At 43.0% G+C, this 19,006-nt stretch overlaps 1 protein-coding gene across 6 annotated transcripts in view; it reads right to left on the reverse strand.

The window, feature by feature from the left end:
• The window catches only part of LHFPL2 (LHFPL tetraspan subfamily member 2), a 172,961-nt gene that overhangs the window by 86,233 nt on the left and 67,722 nt on the right, over nucleotides 1-19,006 (reverse strand). For 5 of the 6 annotated variants that reach the window (XR_011488122.1, XM_070468586.1, XM_070468582.1 and 2 more), the window contains one exon: nucleotides 3,583-3,640. The gene's annotated coding sequence lies outside the window, so the exon portion shown is untranslated. Of the gene's footprint in view, nucleotides 1-2,835; nucleotides 3,457-3,582; nucleotides 3,641-19,006 lie in introns of those variants that run through there. The other variant, XR_011488121.1, reaches the window with a different exon arrangement.

Genomic DNA, 19,006 nt, shown 5'->3' on the forward strand with positions numbered 1-19,006 from the left:
ACTTAATAAATGAGAAATTATCCAATTCTTTCAAGGATCATCTAGAACAGCATTGTCCAATGGAATTATGTGAGCTTGTAGTACATTATTTTGAAATTTTAGGTGCAACATTAAAAAAAATAAATCAATTGCAATAGTGTTAACTCAAGATATACAAAATACTATCATTTCTATATTGAATCAATATAAAAAGTATTAAAATACTGACATAACTTTTTCTAACACTTCAAAATATATATTTTGCACTTCCAGCACATCTCAACTCAGGCACTAAATTTTCCCCAGAAGCACTTAATCTAGATTTATAAAATTCACAGTTGAAAAGCAGACACCCAAGTTGTTCCCACAAATACATAAAAGCTCACCAATAATTGAATATCAGTTCTAAATTGTAAAAGACCTAAAATGAAATAAAATGAAAAATTCAGCCTGAGTCACACTAGCCATACTTCAAATTGCTCAACAGCCAGATGCAGCCACCATATTGGACAATACAGATCTAGAGCTTTCACTTTTGCTTATCTGGTCAGTTCTAGTAAGAATTCCGCCAGACGAGGAAAGGTCTGTTTACTTGTAAAGAAAATCCAGGAAGACCAAATCCCAGTGCTCCCTCTTCTAAATGAGTGAGTATCACATGGCAGGATATAGTCACTCTCGGTTTATTCATGACAAAGATGATCTTCCCTGGTCTAGACTAACATAACATGATAGAAAAGGCAGTTCAAGAAGTTGAGGTTCAAACTGGAGACATTTTAAAACCATGGATATTCTTTTGAGCTGGCTTCTCCACCTCCCTTCTAAAAGGATCTCGACAAATTTATTGGCATATTTCTTGAGATTCACCAGATACTCGTTCTGTACGCCCTGCTCTACACACAATCATTTAATCTCACAGCAGTCCTATGAGATGCGGTGAGAGCCGGAGAGGGTGTTAACCATTTATTCAAGGTCATATACCTAATGATAAAGTGCAGATCTAGGATTCAAACTCAGAAATTCTGACTAGATTGAAAAAAAGAAAAAAAAATGCCTGCCTTTAAAAACGCCCTAATTCCAACCATATACTCGAAGTTCCTACTTCTCAAAGGCTCCGCATAATCGTCCTGGGGTAGGCAGGGCAGAACAGAGCGGGAATCAGCTTTCACTTCATCAGTGAGGCGCGGGAGCTGTCTGGCAGAGCTGACCTCCCCACCCCACATCCGAGACATCCGGTATCAGGAGCCGGGCACGGGGAACTTTCCGTCTACTGTGTACCCACACACACCGCCATCTCTGCTGCGTTCAGTCTTCCAAACCACTCTGGAAGGAAGTCATATCCACACTTGAAGAGATGAGAGTTCCATCAGGTCAGGAAGCCTGTCTTCGGTCACACAGCCAGCAAGCACCACAGCTGGAATTCTCGGCCAGACCTGTGTCCAGCTGAGGTAGAGTCTCAGCCTAGGGCCTCCTGATGTCAAGGCTCTCCCCAGACCACAAAGACTCTCTCTGCTTCAGAGAAACCTTCCACCAAGCTGACATAACATGAGTGATTATATGTAACAGAAGGCAGGATCAGATTTTTTTGTAATTCAGATGGTGTTAATCAGAGTGGTTGTTCTTATGTCCCTGATTTGGTAATGTTTTATATATTTATACAGGATGAATCCACAATTCAAAAAAGAAAAAGAGAGACACACAGCAGGTTGGTTTTGTCTGGTTGAATCTGCAGAGACAGGGACTTCGAGGGCATACACAACTTAGCTGTTGAAGGCACTGGCAGAATGGAATTGGCTCTTCCCCGGAGCTGAACTGAACAAGCCAGCCTGGCGCTGATCCAGGGTGACAACTCACAGAGCGGTATTAAATCATCACTGGAGTACCTCGGAAACATGGGGCCACTTAAGTTGGGGGTACACTCGACTCCTTACATAATGGGCAAAATGGCAACCAGACCTGTTTTCACTCGAGGAGACAGTGCCTCTGAGTGGAAATAAACACTCCTCAGCAGCACAGGCCTGTCTCTGTTGAGAATATTCCCCTCGTAGAGCCAAATGAGGAAAAGCAGGCCCCACACCAACCCCATGTTGCCTGGCTGGCAGACCTCTGCAAACCTGGGTCTGAGCAGTGCATAGCAGACTGTCATTATCACCCAACTTTTCTGACACCTGGTTCAGAACATCACAGGTAATAAATCCCTTATTTTCAACATTCAGGGAGAGGTATGTATTTTTCATTAGTAGTCTTTGTAAATAGACAGTTTCTCCCACCCTCCCTAAATAAATACAGAGCAGGTATTTAAAGATTATCAGTTTGATAAAATGCCAACAGGACACCCACCTGTCTTGGGTCAGCCCTGGCTTTCCCACGAGCAGGAACTTTTCTCAAATAATTCCATAACTCATTAGAGCTTACAGTTTCCATTAAAGAAACAAAGAACCAGAAAAACAAGCCAAGCTTCCCCAGCTAGCCCAACCAGCAGTCCTTAAGACAGTTTTAAGAACATTTGAGAAATCAGTACTTCATGATATTAACCAGCAATTTTTCCTTCTCCAGAATCTAGAAAACTAAAAAGATAACCTTTCCACAAATGAGATGATATCTCTGAAAATACTCCACAAATCCCCTGCACACAGAGGACCCTCCTGGGCAGGGTGTCAGTCAGGCCCAAATACATCCCAAGCACTGGCTCCTTGGCCTGAGCCCCACCCAGAAGTTCATAACAAGAGCAAGGACCCGAGAGCAGCAGTCTCCAACCTTCTTGGCACCAGGGACTGGTTTCATGGAAGACAATTTTTCCATGGACCGAGGTGGGGGTGGGGGTGGGGGTGGGAATAGTTTCAGGATGATTCAAGTGCATTACATTTACTGTGCATTTTATTTCTATTTTTATGACATCAGCTCCACCGCAGATCATTGGGCATTAGATCCTAGAGGTCAGGGATCCGCCCTGTAGGCCGGGTTGAACAGGCCTCTGCCCTCTGAGAACCAGACTAGAGCAAAGTCTTTGAGGATGGTTATTATTCCACTGCCTTGATTTCCTTGAATGCATATTGTAGGTTACTCAGCCTCAGCATTGTTACTAATATTCTCTCAAAGTGACGTTTATAAATTAAAATCTATAGAGTTAATCATAAATCACTTATTGTTAGTCAACTGTTTTCAACTTCTATTTAAGCAAATCCTCTACTCTAGCTGTCTTCAAGTGATACAATTGGGTAATTTGAACTAGCCATCCCTTCTTCCCCTTTCAGAGAGAAATGATAACAAAGGGTGAATGGTCCACAGAGAAACTCAAAAAAAAGACAACTTAAAGCTAGCTTTGCTCATTATAAAGAACCCTGAAACTTGTTTATAAATGGTGACAGAACAAACCATGTCAGACTGAAGTAAGGAATTTACAGCATTAAACTTAATAGCATTTATGAAACTTTACAGAGTCCTTTATAACATTTCCGTATGTTCATCAAAGTGGTGTATCTAGAAAAAAACAAAAATAAAAGAAACTACTGCTTATCATTCAGGGCCCTAAAGTTTGAAACACTACCTCTTTCAAGAAGTAAGTTGCTACCCACATAGGAAGGGCATCTGATTTCATTGACTCACCTATTATATCTGTAGGAATGCTGAGAAGTCTCAATGAGCAACTTCAGAAAAATGCCACCTGGAAAAACAAATTGAACAAAGAATTACTTTTTTTAAAAACACACAAGGAAGACTTACCATGCAATTTTATATCTCATTAAAATATGTGATGTTTCAAATATCAGTCCCCAGGATGCATATAAAGTTTTGCTTGTATTACAAAGGAGCCACCCCTTCCTAAGAACACTGATGCACGAACACAAGATCCAAACCACTGAAGAACTAGAAAAACCAAGAGGACAGTGAGGAAGGTCCATGAACACGCACTTTATGACAACTGTTGAGGGTACTTTATAAACAAACATAAGAGATCCAAATAATCCAGAGATGAATTATAGGATGACACAGAAAATTATAAATGAGGACTCTATCCTGGCAGCACTTTATATCCTTTTCACTTACTCTGCTAACTTCTTTTAAAGCTAAATTCACTAGGATGTCAATGACTGGAGAAATGGAAAAATGGTCATTAAAACTCTAACACGGTAAATAGAAGAAGAATTTTTAATGATTAGTTTATCTCAAAATCAAGTATTCCTTTTGGTGTTCTCAAAGTCTTTAGGTAAACTTAGAAAATTATAAGCCCATTAAAATGATCATAAAATAGACCAAAATGTCTTCAGCATTGCTTTGAAATATTAAACACAAATGGAACAAATTTCTAATATAAAATGTCACAGTTGCCATTTGTTGGGAATTTATTGAACACCCAGGACTGTGTGGCACCAGATTATAACTTTCCAGACAGGGAGCATGTCCATTAACATATGATGAAAGAAGCAGAGAAATTTCCCCAGTATCATAGAGAAGCAGGGTTTCCAAATCATGCTCTTCTCACTCTGCCATGTGGTCCCTTGAAAGCACCCCTTTCTTTCTATGTAGTCTATTCATCACCTCCCCAAATAGAAATCTGACATACCTTAATGTAAAGGTCTGGAAAAGAAACTGACTAGCAGATAAAATTAACCTGTGCTTTATGTATGTTAAAAAATGTTTAGCCTAATCATGCCATGTAGGACTATAACATAATACAGAGCATGAGTAGAAGCTTATATCCAGATAACCAGGTTAACATAAGCAGCATCAACACTAACCCAGACTGGACCTGAGGTTGCAAAGCCAGCACGGGACCCAAAGGCTCCTCAGTCTAAAGAAATCACTTTAGTTCAGTTATAAACTTGAAGATACTTAATAACACTCATTCGGTTTCAGTTAAGAAAAATATACACATAAAAGAATTCTGAGCTCATAAGGTCTTTTGTTATATAATAGCTTAGGGGAGTTATGATTTCTTTAAAAGGTTCTTTATAAGTTAGTTACTAGTTAAATTCCAAGCATTTCCCACAGTTTAACTTTACCCCTTCAGGGAACATCATGGGAGGTCATGATCAGTATTTTTATCTGGAAATAGCTTCTGTGAAATAAGCCACTAGGATTATTATGAATGGGTCTGTTAGAAATGAAGTTCTTGATCAATGTTTCATTATCTCTAAAAGTGAAATGGGTTACAGAACTACTTGAATTAGGACACTTTCAAATCAAAGATAACATTTAAAAGTCTCTTTTGTTACTATAACACAAGCAAAGCTCTGGCCAGTTAAGACAGAACTCTGGAGACCCTAACAATAACAGAGAAGGCATAGTTGAATCTTGAGCATGTGTGCTCAGTCGTGTCTGACTCTGTGACACCATGGAAGGTAACCCACCAGGCTCCTCTGTCCACGGGGATTCTCCAGGCAAGAATACTGGACTGGGTTGCCATGCCCTCCTCAAGGCGCTCTTCCCCACCCAGAGGTCGAACCCGAGTCGCTTAAGTCTCCTGCATTGGTAGGAGGGTTCTTTACTACCAGCGCCCCTGGGAAAACCATCCTGATCCCCACTCAAAGTTTTCCAAACTCACACTGCAAAGAAAAAACACCTCCGGTAATACATCAGTTCAATTCAGTTGCTCAGTCGTGTCCAACTCTTTGCGATCCCATGGACTGCAGCACACCAGGCCTCCCTGTCCATCACCAACTCCCAGAGTTTACTCAAACTCATGTCCATCTAGTCGGTGATGCCATCCAACCATCTCATCCTCTGTCGTCCCCTTCTCCTCCCGCCTTCAATCCTTCCCAGCATCAGGGCTTTTTCAGTAATACATAAATTTGGCCTAAGGTCCAGAGAGGTAAGGTATTTGGGAGTAAGCTTTCAGTATCATGATAAAGCTTTTCTGACAACCAAGTCATATCTTGTGAAATTACCAAAGTGATCAGAAAGATAAATGATGCCAATTCTGTTACTAGATTTGCTTGGCAAATAAGATGTTAGAGTTTATTTTTATTTTTTGATGTTATTTAAAAAAATACAGCAGACTAAAAAATGTTATATCACAGAGCCCTCAAAAGTTCATAAAAAATATTTAATGTGTTAGACATTAGCTGTCAGGCACTGCTCGATTGTACTTCATGAAAATTAACTCATTTATTTCTCACAAAAACTCTGAAGTAGGTACTAACCAATGCTCTTTTAAAAGATGAAGCAAAGAGAAGTTTAAAGAATTTTCCGAGAGTTACATGGTGTATAAGAAGTGAATATTTGAATCCACGTACATTACCATATCTAACAGCTATATAATATAGTCAGGGTAGAAATTTTTAGTCCAATTTTAAACCTGAGGGAAACTAATTCTGAAAAGTAATGACTGACTTCCTCAAAGTCACACTGGTCACCAGTAAGTCCATTTGTAGATTAATAGTCCACTGAGCTATTTAAATTATTCCTAGCCCAATAAATGCAGGTATTATTTCTTCTAGCAATAATTCTAAAAAAAAAAAAAAAAAAGAAACCACTATATTTTTGCACATTAAGGAGTTAAAAGTTCTTGCTTCCCATTCATCCCCATTTGGTCCCCTGCCCTTTGGTTCCACTTCCGGAGATCAGGGGGAGAAACAATAGCTGCCTTCAGAGCTGGAGCCAGCACCCACGTGACAGGCCCCAGCTCTTATTTATTGAATTGAATTGCCAAAAACAGGAAGCTGAGTTTAAGACCCCTTCTCAGTTATAAATTTCTACAACTTGACACATGCACTGATTTGGATTGTTTCGTGTTACTCTGTAAAACTAGAACCAAGAAGTGTAAATTATCTTGGAAGTTAGGAGGCTGGGTTTCAGCTTAACTGAAGAAAGAATGTCATCAGAAACAGCTGTCCCACAGAGGTCCAGGCTGCCCCTGGGTGGGTGAAGAGGCAGCTGCTTGTGAGCACAGATACCCGTAGAAGGGAAAGCCTCGATAACTGTCCTTAGCAGAAAGAGGCATTTCATGGACCCCGAGATAGTTCACAAAACCCATCCTTGGCAGGAATGGGGGCTCCCAGAGCAGAGCACTGTGTAAGTTACGGGACACTCTGCAATTCTTTTTCTCACTTGATCCACAGCAGGAGAAGAAGGTGGCTGGAGTTGGGGTGGGAGCAGACCTTATTTATTATTCCCACTTTACAGAGTAGGAATCTGAACAACTTAAGTTGAATCACACAGTAAATGCTAGAATCTGGGCTCCAGCCTAGGACCTGTGACTCCCAAGTCCAGTGTATTTCCAACCAGGAAACACTGCAACAACCAAGTCACGATGCTTTTAAACCATCACACTCAACCTATCAAGGACAGGGGTGATGATGCCCCAGTGATGTGAAGCGTGGAGGTGAATACCAAAGTAGATGAGCTGAAGGCAGAACATGCTAAGACCCCTACTATTTCACAAAGCATCCCTTCTAGCTCACTAAAGAAGTCCTCTGTATTTTTGGTAGACACACTCCTCTAAGGCTCTGCTTCCATGTGTCAGCTAAAGGAATTGTCCAAATCCTACTTTACTGTGCTATGTTGACATAACACATGCTTGGGGAACTCGGTTCACAGTTTAAGGGAAGTTACTGGCAGTATAGTCAGCACAAAGAGCCGTGTCCAGTTTCTGCATTCAAAGTACAGACTGTCACTCAAAGACTGGGCTGATAGTTTAAAAAAGTCAATGAAATGCACTGACTATTCTGACAACAGGTCTGAGATAACCTCACGCTTGGGTCTGACAACAGGAATCTAACAGAAATGGGTCAGCCATTGAAGGACTGCTAAACTTACAAGGTTTTCCAAGAAAGATGTAAGAGTGTCAAATTTCATAACCTGTCTACCAAGTAGAGAGGGTGGCGGATTGCCAAAGGCTGGACTGCCTTAAATCATGTGAAATGCTGGGAACCCGAACCTCTGCAATGCCTGCCCCATCACTCAGCCACACAGGGAAGACTGAAGTTCAAGTTTTCAAAGACCTCACAGACTATAAGCCAAATGTTCATCACAGAAGCTTCCTTTTACTCTTAAGGAAAGAGAAATGACTGAATTCAAAAATCCTGACATCAACGTGAAGCTCTTAAAGGATACGGTTTAAAATATCTGGGTACCACAGACTAGCCTACCAATGAGCCGGCAACCAGTCAGGCTCAATTAGACTGTCTCTGAACACAACAGGTTTGTGCACCCAATCTGCTATTGCTGTGCACACAGAGCCAGACTGTGTCCATTCACATAACTGTCGGTCATTCCCCAGCATTACAGATCTACCAGACCAGGAGCTCCTTGTGAAGAAAATTACCTCTAGCTTGCTAGGAGTTTATCTCCCACGCTGAGCATAGCAGAAGGCGCAGGGCACATTTCAGGGATGTTTACTGTGTAAATCAATGGATGACTGCATTAGGAGGATGTCCCACAGATCATCAGAAAAAGAAAGATATGGGGAAGACAGAACCCTGGGCTTACAGGATGGAGAAGATGATCAAGCAGAGGTGACAGCAGGATTCCAGAATGAGGAGAAATCCCCAGAGGCACCAGAGGACACGGAGGGCGTGGAAGGAACACGGGGCGATGGACACATTATCCTCACAGGGGAGTCCTCAAGTGGGCACATTTTCAACATACCAGTTGTCTACACTGCAGTGCTATTTACCATAGCTAGGACATGGAAGCAACCTAGAGGTCCATCAGCAGATGAATGGATAAAGAAGTTGTGGTACATGTACACAATGGAATATTACTCAGCCATTAAAAGGAATGCATTTGACTCAGTTCTAACGAGGTGGATGAACCTAGAGCTTACTATACAGGGTGAGGTAAGAAAGAGAAAGACAAATATATATTAATGCATATATATGGAGATATATATATATATATATATTCCAGGACTGATATATATATATATATATATATATATTTGCAGGGCAGCAATGGATACGCAGACATAGAGTACAGATTTGGGGGCACAGGAAGGGAAGGAGAGAGTGGGATGAGCTGAGAGCGCAGCACTGAAGCGTATATACCACCATATGTAAAATTAGATAGCCAGTGGAAATTTGCTGCATGACGCAGGGAGCTCAATCTGGTGCATCCCAACCTAGAGGGGTGGGATGGGGTGGGAGATGGGAGGGAGGGGTCATAAATACGCCTACGGCTGATCTGTGTTAATGTATGGTAGAAACCAACACGATATTGTAAAGCAATTGTCCTCCAATTAAACACACAAAAAATCAATGTCTGGACCAACCTCCACGAATGTCTTCTGTCCTGGAATATCCTTATAATACAGGTGGTGGAGGAGTGTGTGCATACTTAAAGTGCTCTTTAGTTCTGAGAAACTTTCCTCTGAGTGACAACTACTCTTAATATTCTTGTTTATTTTTTAAACTTGAATATAAGTATACGATCATTTTGCAGAAGAGAAGCAGTCGTGAATATCGTCAGGCACTGGCAATGAGCAAACCTCATCAAGTACCCCAACAATCACTTGTTCATGAACAGATCATTTCAGACTGACAGATCCAGGTCATCACAGGTGGGCAGGTGAGCACAGCATGCCCAGGGCACACGCCAGGCCAAAAGGCAGCCCCATGACGAACTTGGACTGTAAGTGCTGACAAGCCCTTTCTGTTTGACATTTCTTAGCAGCCTGCATTCCAAATCTGGGCATAAGCCTTAAGTAATAACAGACTAGTGTTCTGAAAAACGAATGCCAAGATTTAAACTCAAAATAAAGAAAGTCTACTCATTCAAAAGCTTTCCAAAGAGGGTAATATGGACTCACACAGGCCAAGGCATATGTACAGCAAGTAAAGACACCGCTCCAAGGCTGGCCATCCATGATAAACTCTGTGAAGTCCAGGAATGAGCCTGTTTGACCTGAGGAATGCTTCTCGAAGATCCTCACACGGCATCGCCATCACGGAAGTGAAGCTCATTGAGGGGCAGGGCTGTTACAGCATCAGAACAGGCCAGCTCACCATTCTGGAAATGCCTTTCCTTTAAAGGATTTGCAATTGCCCAAAAACACAGGGAAGAAATCAGAGAAAAGGAGACTCTGTCTCTAAGCAAGACAGTTCTACTAATAGGATAGTTTGTTTTTGAAAGCCCAGCTTAAATACTTACCCTTTCCATTATCCTACATGTGCATGGAAGCATTTACCTGTCCATTATTTTATCCACTCTCCACCCAGAAATACTGGGCACCTGGGGGGGGGGGCATCTGCCAGGTACTGAGGAACCCAAAACAAGGCTTTATTTTCTACTTTCCAGGAAAGGACTCCTCTCGTGTGCTGCGAGCAACCGTCTGCCTAGATGCCCTGGCGCTGGGCCCCCAAGACCCTGCAGGAAGGGCTGATGTGCCCCCAAGACCCTGACTGCAGGAAGGGCTGGGAACTGTGGCTTACACCACAATGTACGTGGGTCACTGCTGGCATTAGTACCTGAAGCTTCCATCTTCAGGATCAAAGGCTTTGAGCTTGGCTAAACCTTGGACCTTAGTGAGCAGGTACCAGGATTTTGGTGGTGCCGAGACAATGAAAAGGATCTTCATTTGCACCACAGACAGGGTCACCAGGGCACGAGTGAGGACACCCTCTGAATGAAGGCTGGAGGACAAAGTCACTTCAAACATTAACTGTATGAAAACCGTACGACACGGCTTTCATCACTTTCAGGGACAAACATTTTGAGAAATTTGTAAAAATCCATATAACAACAAAGCAAAGGGTACATGAACCTTTGATAAAATATTCTTAGGACGCTTATGATGGCATTAAATCTCACATAGTAATATACAGTATAGCTTATCAATAAAAGTCAATCCTAACACTCCTCGGCAGGGGAATTGTGTAACAAGGCTTGCTCACTACAACCACCAGCCCACAAGGAAGAAGGAGGCATAGCAGCCGCGCTCCAGGGAGGGACAGAAGGAGGCCGCTGAGGACCTGACACTCGTCAGCCAGCTCTGCTTACCCGGGCAGGCGAGCCTGCGCGCCACAAAGAAACACAAAGATTTGGTATTAAAGAATAAAAGTGATTATATACAACAGAATTCTTGTCATGGGATCACTGTACAAAGTCTTCCAAACAAAACTTAAAGTGGGAGGTGGCGGAAACCTGCCCTGACAAATCAGAGAAAAGGAAGGCAAACACGGTAAAGCCAAAATAATGCCAAAGCTGCATATAGAAGACGCCAGATCTTTCCAGCAGGGTCCCCACTGCACATTTGTCCCACTCCCAGGGAGTGTCCAGAACCAGGTGACCCCAGAGCCCATGTCCCTTCACTTACGAGAGCCACAACCTGTCCTTCCTCCCAGACAGCTTCACCCTGGGTCAGAAGCAAAGGTCAGCCCCGCCTCCCCTCCCCGAGCTTCCAGGCGTCACCAGGTCCCTTCCTGGGGGACAGCTTAGCAGAGTTTATTCTCAAAACACATAATGACTGATCTTCCAGTGAAGATGTCAGAGGCTTCTGCAATAGCCTCAGATAAGGAATCCTTGCTGAAGCTGTCTTTAAAAATCAGAAAAGGACACAGGATGAGGGGGATGTGGAGAAGGAACATTCTTGGTGCGGGGTTGAGGGTGGGGTTACCCGGGAAAGGGATAAAGGGGGAAACCCAACAGTCTTTCTCCCTTTTGTTCTCTCCCAAGGACAGCATTCAAGGTCAGATTAATGAATTTATCCTCTTAGAACACACACTATTTCCAGGTCACCTGTCTTAAGTTTGCTGACCACTCCCATCACAAGTCACTGTGCTGTGCTCCCCTTCTTGGTGGGCTGGTTTCACCCCAAATCTGATGCCGTGTCTTCCAAATCAGTCCCTGTTTACCTCTATATGTCCCCAACTCCATAAGTGGAACTCCGCTCAAGACCACCCTCAAGTGTCATCTTCTGCGAGACCAACTCTAAACATACTCTTGCCTTTGCCTTCTTCCCATCTGCTCCTTCTCAGAGCCCATGCAGACTTCTGGGCATGACTCTGCCACACCCAGCACACTGGGCAATAATTATTTCCTTATCTGATTCCCAGGTCCAAGTACATCCATCTGCTGGCTAACAGTTACAAGCTATGGCTTGGGCAACATTAAATAAATGGTCAGGACTCAGTCCTTGAGTAGTAAGAATTAACGGAGGGTGAGTCAGGCCTGTCTCCAGATCACAGATATTCATATGGCTTATCCCCTCACTTCATTCAAGTCTCTACAAATACCACCTCCTTCCCTGACCGTGCTGGGTGAAGGGTACAACACACATCCTCGTGGTCTCCAGAATCCTAACCCTGTTTATTTTTCTCCAGATCTCTCACCACTGCCTGATGGCCATCCATACAAAAGGATGAATGGATAGATACAGACATGTCTAGATATATAGGTGTCATTGTTCAGTCGCCCAGTTGTGTCCAACCCCTTGCGACCCCGTGGACTGAAGTACACCAGGCCTCTCTGGCCCTCACCATCTTCTGAAGTTTGCCCAAGTTCATGTCCATTATTGATGATGCCATCCAGCCATCTCATCCTTTGGTTGCCCTCTTCTTCTGCCCACAATCTTTCCCAGCATGAGGGACTTTTCCAATGAGTCATCTGTTCACATCAGATGACCAAAATACTGGATTTTGAGCTTCATTGTCAGTCCTTCCAATGAGTATTCAGGGTTGATTTCCCTTAAGATTGGTTTGATCTCCTTGCTGTCCAAGTGACTTTCAGGAGTCTTCTCCAGCACCACAGTTCAAAGGCATCAATTCCAATGCCAGCCCCGTGAGGCAGTTGTTGTATTGTATTACTGTATTTTTTAAGGAAGTGTGCTATAAGATTAAAAGTGTTTTGTTTATTTAAAAAAAAAACAAAACAAACAAACAAAAAAAAAAAACAAAGGCATCAATTCTTTGGTGCTCCGCCTTCTTCATGGCCCAGCTCTCACAACTGTACGTGACCACTGGGAAGACCACTGCCTTGACTATACGGAACTTTGTCGGCAGAGAAATGTCTCTGATTCTTAAAACACTGTCTAGGTTTGTCATAGACTTCCTGCCAAGAAGCAATTGTCTTCTGTTTTCATGGCTGCAATCACCATCCACAGTGAGTTTATAGCCCAAGAAGAGGAAATCTGTCACTGCTTCCACATTTTCCCCCTCTATTTGCCATGAAGTAATGGGACTGGTCAGACTATTTTTTGGGGCTCCCAAATCACTGCAGATGGTGATTGCAGCCATGAAATTAAAAGACGTGTACTCCTTGGAAGCAAAGTTATGACCAACCTAGACAGCATATTAAAAAGCAGAGACACTACTTTGCCAACAAAGGTCCACCTAGTTAAGGTTATGGTTTCTCCAGTGGTCATGTATGGATTTAAGACTTGGACTGTGAAGAAAGCTGAGTGCTGAAAAATTGATGCTTTTGAACTGTGGTGTTGGAGAAGACTCTTGAGAGTCCCTTGGACTGCAAGGAGATCCAAACAGTCCATCCTGAAGGAGATCAGTCCTGGGTGTTCATTGGAAGGACTGATGCTGAAGCTGAAACTCCAGTACTTTGGCCACCTCATGCAAAGAGTTGACTCACTGGAAAAGACCCTGATGCTGGGAGGGATTGGGGGCAGGAGGAGAAGGGGACAACAGAGGATGAGATGGCTGGATGGCATCACTGACTTGATGGGCATGAGTTTGAGTGGACTCCGGGAGTTGGTGATGGACAGAGAGGCCTGACGTGCTGCGATTCATGGGGTCGCAAAGAGTTGGACGCGACTGAACTGAACTGAACCTTACAGGGATGCATACTAAAGGAGTGACTGCAAGTGAAATAGTTGGTCTGCCTCCTCCAGGCTTAGACAAATTACTCTAGACAGACAGTGCTCAGAAAATGCTTTGCAATATACAAACAACTTGTCAGACTAAGACCGAGAATCCTTAGGGCCACCTTCCTCTCAAAGCACTGATTCAAGAATCGTATGTTTACAGGCGGCTCTTTTCCATGTGCAGCATTCTGAGTTACTCCAGTCTAATCAGTCTGATTAGGAGGTACTCCAGCATTGGAGTATATCTCACCCACCGTGTGAAATAATGCTGTATTATTATGTGTTATTATCCAACGGTGGAAAGCAGGCAGTCAGGAACACAGTTACTCAGAATGCCGCATACAAGCAAAAAGCTCATTCCTCCCAGGATGGGGAACATGAGCATCTAACGTGCCGTGAGCACCATCATTACAGATTTGAACGTAAATTCACCGGGAGAAAAACTTCCTGGAACAGACTAGAAAGTAGTGACAAATGTGGCACTGGAGCCAAACTCAGAAGATGAGTCAAGTGGAAAGGTCCGATTTCAGGACAGAAAAAAAAAAAATCACTGGTTTGGTTTAGGTGGTTTGCTTTTAAGTTTGTGACTAACTGTTGCTTAACTAAAAATAACCACCCAGGGTCAGTGATGGGGAAACAGACATCACCAGGAGTGCTCCACTCAGAAGAGTTAGTCAAGGAGGCGAAGGAAGGCCCAACACCGACACACACACCGGCTGAAGCAACGGGGTGAAGCGCCTGCCCCAGGGCGGCTGCGGAGGGGCCTTCGGCCCGGGGCCCTGGGGCATCGCTGGCCGGGTGGAGGAGAAAGCTGGCAGAGCGCAACCCCGGCCAGGACTTCAGTGTCCCTGCCTTATCTTTTTTTTTCAGTGTCAAAATTCCACTGAAAATTTTGTTTGTTGAAAGCACTCACTATTAAAACAAACACTTTGGAAGCCACTGGCCTGAAGCAAATTAATTCTGGGGATAAAAACCAACAGATGTCTTAAAATTCTAACTTGTATACCCATTTTCACCACTGGCTCAAGAGCAGGACCATTTACTGTGAGGATTGGTTGGTGCAGAGATTAAGAGCTACGCAAGGCTTATGCTTCTGTAATTTTTACAAAAATGAACATGTCTCTTCTCAAAAAAGTGTTAGAGATCCTTTGCCTCAGATGACTTGTTTTTTCTATCTTTCATAGAAAACAAATGACAGTTGAAGCTAACGGCTTCCCAGGGCAAAGATGAAATCCTACGTAGGCTTCATACATGACTGTATTTATGCTAAAAAAACAAGAGAAACTGTTCCGTGTTTAATTAGTAGTAAAATCTATTCATACAGAACCATTCTCTGGGGGAACTGTGAGCACTGGAATTATATTTTTAAAAACAACTTTCATAAGATTCCTATACGCTATTCTTTTACAGATGAAAACCACATGTTTTTCACTTTAATTACAAAGTGGTGTTTCAATGAAGAAATGAGAATGGCTACAGAGAACAATGGGCTTCAAGGGGTTAAAATGTTACAAACAGATCTCTTCTCTAATGTCAGCCCTTCTCCCAATTCCCAAAAGAGGAGGAAGCCGGCATTCACAAGAACTATAGAGCATTATTTCAGTAATCTCTACTGTAACTTAGCCTTGAAAGTTCTGTCTTCAAACTGGAAAGACCCACAGTCAGAATTCACTGAGACCCTGGCTCACAAAGAGTATTTTAGATTTTACTCAAGGCTGTTCAAGATGGAGACTTGTCTGCTCCCCAATCCCCATCCCCTATCCCACAAGATAAGACACCAGGCCCTCCCTGACCAGGGCCTGCCTGCAAGCTGAGTTCAGATATCCTTCCAGGCTCTCTGACCCTCCCTGTGACCCCTGGCACCCATGTGAGGAGCAGCTGGCCAGGGTTAAAAGTACAGTCTGGCTTCAGAGCCCTGCCCAGTTAACTGGCCCTCTGAGCGACTGACTGAACCCTGACCTTGGCCTCACCATCCCCATTCTCTAACCAAACGTGTCAACTGGCTGCAGATTTTTTAACCAGGCCTCAGTGCATTTTCTAACACACACATACTCACAGTGACAGGACAGAATTTCCTCTGGTGAGGGAACATCATTTTATTTGCCAGTAGCCCAGTGTGCGTGCATCTGTGCTTAGTCACTCAGTTGTGTCTGACTCTTTGCGGCCCCGCTGCCCATGGGATTTCCCAGGCAAGAATACTGGAGTGGGTCACCATTTCCCCTCCTAGGGGATCCTCTAGATGCAGGAAATGAACCTGCATCTCCTGCTTTTCAGGCGGATTCTTAACCACTGAGCCACCGGGGAAGCTCTAACAGCCAAGGACTTACCAGCAAATTCGACTGCAGTCAGCGGTTAAACAGCAACCCCCAACCGGTTCAAACCCCGCCCTCTGCTCCCACTCCTGTGTGTCAGAGGATGCCTCAGTGAAATCTCCAGAAAACACTCTTCAGAGACACTTCTTCTGCCGCATGACTTCCGGTTCCCGTGCTCCCGTTTCAGGGGCCCTTCAGGCTAGCACAGGACAATCTTCCGTGAGCCAGGTCTCCCGTTCCCGGAGTCTGCATTCCCAGTCACTGAACTTCTCACTGCCTCAGAGCTCTGTGCACACTTCAGAACCGCTGACTGTGAGGCGGGAAGAAAGAACCTCAGCGATGCTCTGATACAAAGCCATTATTTTCTCAAACAGGGAACTCAAGTCCAGAGATGTGAGGTGAGGAAAAAATGTCTGGGTGGCAAAGCTGGGGGACAGCAGACTGCACACTCTCTCCTAGTCGTGTGTTCATGCCGCGGGATTAAAAGTCGGGTTCCTCGGGCCCTCGGGTGCCCAGCTGTGCCTCAGGTGCCGGGAGACGGGAGGAGGCTGAGGGAGACCCCAAGAGCAGCTGTATTTTCTCTGCTTCATATATTAAACACAAGATTTCATTTGAAAGAAAGGGTTTCACTGTAAATAAACAAACATCTTGAAAACCACTGCATGGCAGAGCCTACTTCAAATAAATGGAAAGTTAAAAGAGAGAAACAACTGAAAACATAGGGTCTTACTTTAATGGATGTGTCCTTTTTAAAACGGAACAAGAAAACAGCACTGAAACCAAATGTTATAACTTAGCGTTCTGTCCTTTATTTTTGCCTATCCAAGAAAATAAGACAAACAAAAAAGTCAAAGAGAAGAAAAACAAAAGGGAAGGTAGTATATTTTCGTTTCTAGGTCCCTAGGAATGTACTAAATCCATGCTACACTGACTGGACAATTTCGAGAAACAGGGTCACACAGGACATTAGCCTACCTAAAACTGTTAAGATAAATCTTCACTAAAAAGAACTAAAGAAAGGTTTTCACAAGTTACTAGTATACACACACACAAAATCCTCCCAATTTTACCTTTTGTTTTCCTGTCTGCTCAGCACCTTTAATGGCTTGTAACTTCTTCCATTTTTAAAGAAACTAATTCTTTTTTTACAGATGCTCACAAGCCAATGAAGTGTCTCTTTAAGGTGAGTAGGTGGGAGGGAGGCTGGTTCATCACCATGTGGTAGGCTAGCGCTGGATGCAGTCTGCAGAAAGCAGAGAGCCCCGGGGACATTGGGAATTCATCAAGTCATCAAGAACTATGTTCACTGTGGTTTGGCATGCCACAAAAAAACTTTCTGACTTTCTCATTTTTGTCATTATAGACTCACAGTGGAGCTAGATGATTTAAAAATCTTGTTTCAGACTATCTTCTTAACTTTGTAAAGTTAACAGCTTCCAGTGATATTGAACCAACCAACCTCTTCTCATTTTATAGGCTGTTTAAAGCCAGCAAGCTTGATCATTTAGTTAAGCAACAGTTCCTTACAGGAAGTGCCCTCAAGCTAAACGCCGCTCTTTGGGGAGTTTGTTAGTGTGCTCAGTCAAGCCAGCTCTGTGGAAGCCAAGTGACCTCCCAGTGCCATCCTCTGAAAAGATCGAATGTCATCTTCTAAAAGGACTTCCTCCTTCCTCCCTCTACTCACTCCCAAATTTCCACAAGCAACATTAGCATTACAACACAAATGAGAGACACAGTCATTTCAGGGCATGGAAAAGTCAACACATTTTTAAAAAGCCAGAAGATAATGGAACAGAAGGATAAACTGGAAGATTGGAACTGACACATACACACTACTATATGATAAAATAGACATCTGCTAAGAACCTGCTGCATAGCACACGGAACTCTACTCAATACTCTATAATGGCCTACACAGGAAAAGACTCTCAAAGAAAAAAGAGAGCAGATATACGTATATGCATAACTGAGTCACTCTCCTGTACGCCTGAAACTAACACAACGTTGTTAAATCAACTGTATTACAATAAAAAATTTTTTTAAATAAGTTTTTAAAAAGATAATGGAACAAAGTACTGATTTTCCTTATGTTCTAAGGATATATGAATATTAACATGAGTTGTTTTATGAACTTGGAACTCAGCAAATTGTCATCTTGGTTAGCCTCCAAACAGACTTATTCAAGTGACCTAACTTCCATGCTCTGCTTTTGAAGATCTCTGGGACAGAAATTCCACAATCTCCACTGGTAATCTGACTTGTGGTTTAATTTCCTTCAGAGTCAAAGGGGACTGTTGCTTTCAACTTTATAAAAAAAGTTAAGCAAGAGCTCAGCTCTTGCTAAAGATGTCATGTGAACCCTGAAACTAGTAAAGGGAACAACACAAAAGTGAACCACGAAAGAACTATGCTATAGGCTAAATCACACTCATCGGACATGTGCCTGAGTTACAAGAATGGTTTTGTTCTTTGTTGTTTTGTTGATCTCTTTGCCCAGATGATCCTACATGCACCATGGGTGTCTGCATTCATGACTCAAATTCACAAGTTTAAGAACCACCTTCCAGGAATCATTTAGTGCAAGGCTTCTGACATCATTACTCTCTATCTCAGCACGCTTTCTCTTAGCTGTATGTCCTATAACAAGGCACAACTATCACCTGATCCATTGATAACATACATGAACTCTGTGCGGGCTCTGGAAAGAAACTCATGTGCAATGAAGAGGTCTCTCCTAGTCACTCTGGAAAATCATTCCCAGGCCTTCCACACTTTTCAAATGAGAAGAAATTTGGGGTTTTGGTGTCCTTTTCCTTTTCTGTTTTTCTAAATGTCCCCTAAGCAATGCCATACTCCGGTTTCCCAAATTTCCTAAATTATTTTAAATTCCACTGAGCTACACTCCTTGAAACAAGTCTTCTTGAGATTTTGCCCTTGGCCTCCTGGAATTTTTCAATGAAACTCGAAA

This window comes from Odocoileus virginianus, chromosome 6 (genome assembly GCF_023699985.2).
Source record: "Odocoileus virginianus isolate 20LAN1187 ecotype Illinois chromosome 6, Ovbor_1.2, whole genome shotgun sequence".
Classification (NCBI taxonomy): domain Eukaryota; kingdom Metazoa; phylum Chordata; class Mammalia; order Artiodactyla; family Cervidae; genus Odocoileus; species Odocoileus virginianus.